This window comes from Diaphorina citri, unplaced genomic scaffold (genome assembly GCF_000475195.1).
Source record: "Diaphorina citri unplaced genomic scaffold, Diaci psyllid genome assembly version 1.1 scaffold83, whole genome shotgun sequence".
In the NCBI taxonomy this organism is placed as follows: domain Eukaryota; kingdom Metazoa; phylum Arthropoda; class Insecta; order Hemiptera; family Psyllidae; genus Diaphorina; species Diaphorina citri.
In genome coordinates, this window is record NW_007377520.1 from 289,533 (window position 1) to 300,043 (window position 10,511).

The following is a 10,511-nucleotide window of genomic DNA, read 5'->3' on the forward strand; positions in this document are numbered from 1 at the left end:
TTCTCCTGTTGTCCGTTCTTCTCATTACTTTGGTAAAATGCCGCCAAGCGTTGCACCGGTCTTAACCAAAAGTTTCGTGTCGCATCCTTGTCACATTTGAAAGATACACACCAAATTTCAAGTCTCTAGCTCTTACCGTTCTCGAGATATTTTGTTTACAGACAGACACACACACACACACACACACACACACGGACCAATGGCTGAAACATTGGATTTAGGCTCTAGAGACCTCAAAACGTGTTTTGGCACTAAAATCTGACCATCGAAAATTTGACCCGATTACATTACTTTCCTTCCTATAGGATAAGGAAAGTAAAAAGGGGAAAAATAATATCTTCAAAAACGAGGAAGTTTTGTGATGTCCAGAGAGGCCAAATGTTGCTTTTTTTTCTTGAGCAATAATAATGGGGAAGTGTCAATCACTCATATGAAGTACCTACTGAAGTAGATAGGCATAGGTACCTACGTATACCTTTACAAGGTAGTTCTTCAGGCCAAACTCTATACATAGTCTGACACAGTAGCACACAGTATGATTATTACCTACATATCTACTTGAAGCCATCCATGTCCTTTTGACATTTCCAGTATGTAGGTAGGTACCTTATTCAATTGCATACATACATTACCTACTTATCTTTATTTACAATCTGCAATATTCTGCAGTAGGTACCAGTGCAGTGCAGTACCTACTCCGAATTTAAAATTCACTTACAGTCTTGCACTATAAAATACAACCTTCAATGAATACACTGTTTATTACTACCCACTAACATTAGTTTCCTATTTATGTATAGGTGTCTACACATGAAGGTACCAGGAACTTGTACCGACTATAATGTGAGTAGGTGCTCAGTAGTCCATTTTCGTTGTTATCAATCTTTATTATGTGAACAAACTGTTTTAACAATGTTGCTTGGGTGCGATGTAATGAGGGGTTTTCTATATAACTTACAAAATTATAAGACACTCGGTGAAGAAAAAACGATGGCGGAACATTTATGTACATTCCCGCCCGGGGTGGTTTGTCCTAAACAGAACAGATATTTTTCACTCAAAGATATAACGAATAGATCTTTTTAGTTAGACAGAGTAAAGCAGAACTAAAGTCTCTAATGGTATACTGATTTCCCTTTCTTCTGTTTTGATTGTAACCTTGATCGTGAAATAAAATACATAAATAACTTTGAGTATATATGATGTATGTAGGGAGGAGTAATCAAAACAAATAATCAAAGTAAAAATGAGAAAAAAAATTGGTGTGAACTTTACAGGAACTCTCCGCAAAATTTGAGCGAATTTGGCGAAAAAAGTCCTGAGGAACGTGACCTCTTTTGGGTTATTTTAAGACTCGTGCCTTGAATAGATTTTGGAGGACGAATAGCGGTTGAACCGTACATTTCTCGAGCTTTGGCCGTAGGAGACTTTTCATCTACTTTTTATAAAGAACCTAGCGTCTTGGTTCGAAAATTAAAGTCGAAAAACTCATACCCACCTTTGTATAAAAATACAATAATAGTCATAGAACTCTCCTCCTCCGACTCAGGCTTAACCTAATGGAGGAAGAGAACCTGATCCTAAAAACCTAGTTTGTTTACCTATACCTACAAACCTATATAGTATATAAGTTAAGTATCATTAAGAAGACCAATTGTAATTATGTACTTATTATATTGTATTGTAAACAGAAATTATAAACGATAAAAAATAAAGGTTTATATATAAAAAAAAAGTCATGAAAATTAAGTGAAACTTGGGGAGCTTTTTCAAAAGTTTTGCCCTGAATAACGACCGAACCGTACATTTGATCTAAAAATGCTTAATGTAAGTAATAGAAAATAATTAAATCGAACCTGTTTGCAAAGTCTGAGCAACTTTGGCAGAAAACTCGATGCCTGAGAAGGAACGAAGCGAAGATCGTTATTTTTGTGTTTAGTAATCTGTTTATTAATTTGTCCCTCCATAATTCTCGGTTACGCAATTTTGATGAAATCGACAACTCCAAAACATTATAAAGGAAATTAGTACGTGTATTCTGTATAAAGCTCATTTGTATGAGAAAATGTGAAAAAAATCCTCCAAAAACCAGTTTTTTTTTTTTTTTTTGGCTTTTTGGTTCTCTGGACAAAATTTGCACCACCATTTTCGTGTTCCGGGTAAAAAGACCTTTAATTTGATATACCTATAGGTCGACCAGGTTTGGATAAATCCTTCTATGGGGACAGACAGACTGACGACACCGAAGCCATTACAATAGCCCGTCCACTATACCTTTTTTTACTATCGTAATAATAAAGGAAGGACGGGCTAAAAAGGGTTTTTTTCTCGGAACGGCTGCCTTTCTCCTATCCTGTCCTCGCTTCAAATTGCGGGACGATAAGATCTCTTTTGTTATAGTTCACTCTATTAAACCTACAAAAAAGGTTGTAGAAAATGGCCTGAACAGGACCTTGCCTGTTCGATACTCTTGGTGGGTAAGCGATGAAATGAAACAGCAGCTACATACCTATATACGTATTAGACTTTACAAGCCGTGTGAGATTTTGTGGTGAGAAGAGACACAATAGTCCCCAAATTATGTGCCAGATCAACACAGCACACTAGAGAGTAACTAACCCTTATTAGTTTAGTCAACTGAACTCGCTCATTAAAAGGACCTCTATGTGTGTGATATGCCTCATCGGATTCAAAATTTAATTAGTAAAATGTCTTTATGTGTTGAACATGTTTGTAGAGGCTCATTTATTCATTTGCTTTCCCAAAACAGTTTCCTCTCATTTGAATGTGAAAATTACGTAAATAACACGTGGCCCCGGTGAATTCCGGTCAAATAATTCGGTGTTCGACGTAAGTCGAGTGGTTTTTATGTAGATTTTACAACGAATCACCCAAATTATTATTATGAATTTATGTCTATTTTTTAATTGGCTTACATCGATAAATGGATGTACTTTAAATACGTTTGTGCTTAATTGTAAATCTAAAAAAGAATAAGTTTAAAGTTTTTATATTTTTAAGGTGATATTCTTTACATTACATAGGGAAATGAAATATCAATATTACCAGTTAGCATAATCGTAGTTTCACCTGTAATTATTACCTACTTTTGTAATTATCTTTTAATTATTACCTACCTATGAATGACACTTTGTAAATCGAAGCACTTACGTAGATGTCCTTTGTAAAGTTGGGATCTAAATATTATGAAGTTCTAAACCTCCAGATCAGATATGTAGACCTTTCTTTAATTACAAACAAGGCTCTACTCATTTATTTACACTAATTAAATACTGTTTTGTGCACTAAGAACTCTAATCCAGGCGTGTGCTTTTCTTCTCTTTTTCTTTCTTTTGTAATAATGCGTTGTAAAAGTTGTAATACAATTTGTAATTTAATCTAAATATAACATTTTAATAAAAGTTTATTTCTTCTGACACATTAACTATCCGAACTGCATAAACACTGTGTGAGGTTGGTGCATCTAGCTTTTCTGGTGAGAATTCTCATTTATTAACCTATTGTATTAACCAATGTATGAAATTGTAATTATCCTAGAATTGAATAAGTTATTACCGCTACTAATGAAATTATACTCGGATGATCCTTATTCTAAAAATGGAGCAGTTGCAAATGAGTAAAAATTATAAATAAATGGTCGATTCCTAAATCCAAATCCGAAGTCAAAACTCCGAAAAAATAACTATAAAAGGTCGAAAATTCAATTTTTATTTTCCGTTTTAATGAAAGAGTTCAAAGATGTGTGACGTCAGATTTTACGCAGTTGTTTTTTCGTCCGCTAGGTAGCGCCAGTATGCAAGCACGCTTGCGGAGGAGCAGAAAGAAATGCGCAGAAACGTATGCCCTCTTGGTGGTACCTAGAGAATTCCCTAGCCCTAGCGGTACCACAATTTATGTACTTTCAGTCCACTGTGAAGAACAGTGTTCAGGTATGCCTGAGGCAGCTTTGTATCACACCCTGACATCGTTTGGTCTCCATTTCTTCTGTGGTTGGTTATTTAAATAAATAAAAATCAAATATTTATATTAAGCTCCTGTGACTATTTACCTTCCCGCTAATTTTATTATCTATTTTAATCACCGACGGTGGGGCTGTGTTAATCCCACTCTCTATCAAACATTATTCTGTTGAATGGTTCTGTTTGTAAATAATACCCCAAAATGGTCTCTCCTAAATAATTAAGGTTAATGGTTTCAACTTTACTGATCACTAGCTTTTGGAATTTGCGTCCAAATGTCGAAATATCCAAGTATATTTACATGCTCCCTTATAGGTAAATGAATAAAACATTTAGAATAAATACAACTTTCCCATGTTCCCCTAATGGAAAAGAAGCCTCTTGGCGGACCTAGGGAATTCCCTAGCCCTAGCAGTACCACAATTTATGTAGTTTCAGTCCACTGTGAAGAACAGTGTTCAGGTATGCCTGAGGCAGCTTTGTATCACACCCTGACATCGTTTGGTCTCCATTTCTTCTGCAAACATCACGTTTGCATTGTTAGGAACGTAACAACATTGTTATCAGTGGAAAAAGCGGTATAGGGTAGGGTTGGGACATCGAGACGAAAACATCGATGTTCGATACATCGATGTTTTTAAACTTCGATATATCGAGTATCCGATGTATCTCTCTTGGTTGCCGCACGGCAGCCGCAAAATAAAAACCGTGCGATTTTGGTGTGTCTAGGCCTTAATGGAAAAGAAAATTACATCCCTATCTAGTTCCATCTTGCATACTCCTTATCAGACCTGTTTGATATATGGGAGCAGCTGTGTTTCTCTGACTGATGTCCATAGCCCACTGTCAGCTTGACAATAGAAAAGTACTACGACATATTGTGTTTAAATTTAGTCTTCGAGGATTAAGGAGTGAGGGAGGACCCAATTCCTGAACGGGACGGATTTATTTATACTTTACATGCGAATCGCAAGGATTCAGGAGTTGAAACATGAAACCCTTTGGACACTTGGAAAAAATATCTGGGCTTTTGCCATTCATCACCACTATAACTCCAGGGAAAGTCCTAGGTCTATCAAATAGATTTGAATAAGGAGAAAAAATACCTTCTAGGTACCTACAGCGAAGATGCAAGGATTCAGGAGTTGAAACATGAAACCCTTTGGACACTTGGAAAAAATATCTGGGCTTTTGCCATTCAGCACCACTATAACTCCAGGGAAAGTCCTAGGTCTATCAAATAGATTTGAATAAGGAGAAAAAATACCTTCTAGGTACCTACAGCGAAGAATGTAGGGTATCCTATTCAAGGTTCACGAGAAGTAAACTAGTCATCGCCATTAATGCGTGTGTTGCACATTGCATACTCAAATAGCTTCACGGCGTTCATACAAATTGTTACTTCATTTCACGTATCAAGAGTGTTCTTTTCTGGAGTTTTTCCCGGAAACTGGTGTAGGTACCCACTTATTGGTACCTGTTGCTCAAATATCAAAACTTTGTTACCTACATACGTGTTTATGATATAGATACGAGAGCACACAACACCTACTTAATGTTTACCTACCTACATCCTACATGTAGGTATAATGTAAACTGGTATTATGAGTGTTATAATGTCAATAACTTGAAAAGACATTGGCTGAGGTAGGAACAAAAAATATTAATTAAAAAACTCCCACGTGGGTTTTATTTATCTTAAATTTTAATTAAATGATACCTGTATAATAAATTTTATATTCCAAACTTTACGCGTGATAGGAACAAAAAATATTAATTAAAAAAACTCCCACGTGGGTTTTATTTATCTTAAATTTTAATTAAATGATACCTGTATAATAAATTTTATATTCCAAACTTTACGCGTGCTTATAAAGTGATGACTACACAACCAATGACGGTTCCTGGGACAATTTTATGACACGAATCTAGGTACATGGACACAAATAGATATTGTATATTTAAAATTTCGGTTCTGTTTATTGCAATTCCTGGTTTGTTTATTGTAATTTATTGCAGTTCCAGGTTTGTTGACTACACAACCAATGACGGTTCCTGGAACAATTTTATGACACGAATCTAGGTACATGGACCCAAATAGATATTGTATATTTAAAATTTCGGTTCTGTTTATTGCAATTCCTGGTTTGTTTATTGTAATTTATTGCAGTTCCAGGTTTGTTTATTGGAATTCCAGCTTTCATCATTGCAATCCCTGATTTGTTTACTGTAATTTTATTGCCATTCCTGGTTTGTTTATTGCAATTTTGTTACAATTCCTGATTTGTTTATTGTAATTTTATCGCAATTCCTGTTTTTGTTTATTGCAATTTTACCACAAGTCCGGATTTATTTATTGCAAACATTCTCACTAGTGCAGTTGCCAAGGTCATTGGATTGCAGTGTTCTGGATAACACCTTCCTTACGTTCCGGTAGCTTGACCCATGGACAATATCTTGAAACTTGTGTTCTTAACGTTAACTAATTCTTGGCTCTTCGTTCTTTTGTTGAGAAAGTAAAGTCTTCTTAAAAAGTTTGTTAGGTTTGGAAAATTACAATTTTTTTCTCCGATTTTCTTGTTGCTTTTGTTATACACTTTAGAATGAACGTGAAATTCGTGTGGTGCAGATTTTCCCTTGGTTATTGAGTCCTGACGTAGAGAGGTACATAATGTGCTCTTCTTTACCAAATACCAACCACTTTGGAATTTGGGATATATTTTTTTTTTTTTTTTACTGTCCTCTATATTAGGAGCATATTGCATACTTAAATAAATATACGGCGGCCACACAAAAACGTTCTGCTGGATTTTTAGCCCAAAGGCGAGACCTTGTAAAGCCTGATGTAATGTAGACCTTAGCTATTGAAATTGATGACTAAAAAATAAGAGGCTATTGTCGTTTTCAAAATTTTCAGGTAGACTTTTTCCCTTGACGACCACTGCTTCATCATCAGATAACATAATTCTTTTGATTCTATGACACTCTTGTTTTTGTGAGCTTATACATAATATTATGTAGGTATCAGGATAAATATATAAATAATCATAGCATTACCTATACTCAATAGGGTAAATATACTATCACATTAGGTAGCATGTTGAAACTTTTTTACTGACATTTTCAGCTTTGGGAAGATAAAGGGATACCTGGAAATAATATGCTAATCCATACCTATACAGCAATCCTTTCTATGCCTATACATACTCAATAGGGTAAATATACTATCACATTAGGTAGCATGTTGAAACTTTTTACTGACATTTTCAGCTTTGGGAAGATAAAGGGATACCTGGAAATAATATGCTAATCCATACCTATACAGCAATCCTTTCTATGTACCAGATGTACCTATATCATGTACATGAATATAATATTCATATATGAGGAGATTTAAAAGAAATAAATATGTAAATGAAAAAAATATATAAACAAATTCCGTTTGAAAAGCTTTATGTCTGAACTTGGAGTGAAAGTTGAAAGTTATGGGAATATGATGAAGGTGGGGTAGGTATCTGTATATTAACTTGGAAATGATACCTTCAGGCAAATTTTATATATTTTCAAATATGGAGTGATCACCTGTCTTCGACAGAAAAGAAGGGCTGCCCCCTTCGGGTCGGTGTAATGAGATCTAAATGAGTCTCAAAAGGCGTCCGTCTACGAGTACCGATTTCTAACATTCTCCTAACAAAATATTGCTAAGTCAGTAGAAAAGTTCCCCCATGCTTGTTGGGATTTTTTTTTTTAATTTTTATTTTACAAATATCATTCTACGACGTCCTACCTACATCTTTTTACCAGTGGCTTATGTTTGTATACCTTTTAGATTCCCCCGAGGCAGATATTTTTAGTAAGAAGAGAAGGAGAAAGAGAAAAAAGTGAAAATTAATTATCAAAGAGATAAATGCTGCTTAGAGTTTTTAAAAACGAGTGTTGGGATTTTGCCAGTGATACGGTCGAGAGCGAAGGGATGGGGTTCTGATGATGGGATATGCTGGTAAAAATTCAATACTGAAATAGGTAGTGAAATACCCTGGTTGTATCCTGAGGGACTTATATTCTGTAGTGTCAGGCATGGGTCAAAGAAGAAGAATAGAATATATATGAGTATGCAGATACCTTGTTTACCTTGCCCGAATAAAAAAGAATATACCTTGTTTACCCTGCCCGAATAATAAAGAATATACCATGTTTATCCTGTCCGAATAGATAAGAATATACCTTGTTTATCCTGCTGGCATATGTAGGACTGTAAAGTCTCTTTACCCCCGCAATCTCACCAAAGTCTTAAATATTTTTATACAGTTTATAGGAATATACATAGTTATAATATGTACCTATAGCTACAAACCTACATAGTATATAAGTTAAGTATCATTAAGAAGACCAATGATTGTAATTATGTACTTATTATATTGTATTGTAAACAAACATTATAAACAATAAAAAATAAAGGTTTATATAATTACCTATATAAAAAAAAAGTCATGAAAATTAAGTGAAACTTGGGGAGCTTTTTCAAAAGTTTTGCCCTGAATAACGACCGAACCGTACATTTATATAACCAGCGTTTTATAACCGATAACCAACCATCAAGTCACAAAAGATCTAATCAGGTCGCACTGACATAGGGCGTTTATTACAGCCGGTGGCCCTACTTACACCAACCATCATGATATGTCCACCTGCCAACGCGACGAAGGAATCTTCCAAAGTTGCCACATTTCATGACATCATGACACTCAGTTGTGTTCAAGTCCAACCCTGGCGTTTCAGCAGTATATCCATTTGTTTAATGTACGTTGTACCGTTGTATACCCTACCTATTGCACTATACACAGTGTACTGTTATAGATCTAACTCAACTAAAAGTATAAGGATACACTTTTATAGTAGTAAGTAAAGTACCAACTATAAGTAGATATACACGATGTTACTGCTGTAGCACTTCTAATCTTTATTGTTTCCACGTCCCTATAATTATAGTGCTCTTGTACCGTTGTATACCCTACCTATTGCACTATACATAGTGTACTGTTATAGATATAACTAAACTAGAAGTATAAGTATACACTTTTATATTAGTAAGTACCAACTATAAGTAGATATACACGATGTTACTGCTGTAGCACTTCTAATCTTTATTGTTTCCACGTCCCTATAATTATAGTGCTTTCTACGTACACATTTACAATGTACCAAACTACCTTCCTATGAACATGCCAATTTTGTCGTGTCGTGGACATACCTAATTATTATCTACTAATTACCTACTTTCACTAGTTGGATATTGAGAGATGTCAGATCTTTTCATTACATTTAAAAACTTCCTAAATAAATAATACCCTTCCTTTTGCTTCAATCATCTCCCTCTCCTTCTCTTTTACTTTATCCTCCTTCCTCTTCATTCTCCTTTTCCTTATTCTCCTCCTCCACTTCCATCTCCTTCATTTTCTTCTCTCCCTTCCTTTTGCTTCAATCATCTCCCTCTCCTTCTCTTTTACTTTATCCTCCTTCTCCTTCGTTCTCCTCTTCCTCCCTTTGCTTCAAACTCGTCTCTCTCGCTCCTTATCCGTTGATCAATGGAGAAGAAGAATAAGAAAGAGGAAGGAGAGAAGGAGGTTGAGGAGGATAAATAAGAAGAGGATTTAAGAGGAGGAGGAGGAGAAGGAAGAAGAGTAGCCGGAGAAGGAGGAAGGGGAGGGGAGAAGAATGATCACGCATGATCAAGCAATATACAACATCTAATTTTCGTGTCAAAACCACCAAAGTTTTAAATAAATTTGAATTTAAATTGAGGCTTCAGGCTTGTGGAGGGGTTCATGTCTACTTTATTGCTTGTTCCGAGTCATGTATAATAACATGAGAAGGTTCACATATTGGGACATTGACATGACAAGCCTGTGACAGTGTGACTCACCTCATGGTACTCTAGATTAAGTCGCGTCCACACTACACTTCGTGTCGATCGAACAGTCCATCGATCTCAGTTGAGTAGCCCCGTTCCAAAAGGGAAAAATTGTTTGAACGGTGCCAAAACTGGACATCTCGGAAATTTGACCCTGATATAACTAATTAATATCAACTTTTCCAGAAATACCATACATAACTCTAGATTAAGTCGCGTCCACACTACACTTCGTGTCGATCGAACAGTCCATCGATCTCAGTTGAGTAGCCCAGTTCCAAAAGGAAACAAATGTTTGAACGGTGCCAAAACTGGACATCTCGGAAATTTGACCCTGATATAACTAATTAATATCAACTTTTCCAGAAATACCATACATACCAACAGATTTTAGTTTTTTTTTTTTCTAGACCAAAACCATTAAAATCGGCTGCTTGTTTCAAAAGATATGAGTTTTTCTTGTTTTCCCTAAAAATGTCCACTTTTGGAACTGGACTACTCAGTTAGACCCCATAGAAAGGAGGTATATGAAGATCAAAGGATTTTGGCGGAATGATATCTGTTTTATATTGTTTGGTGGAAAAAAAGTAAAGCAAGACTAATACGTTTGTCAGAAAACA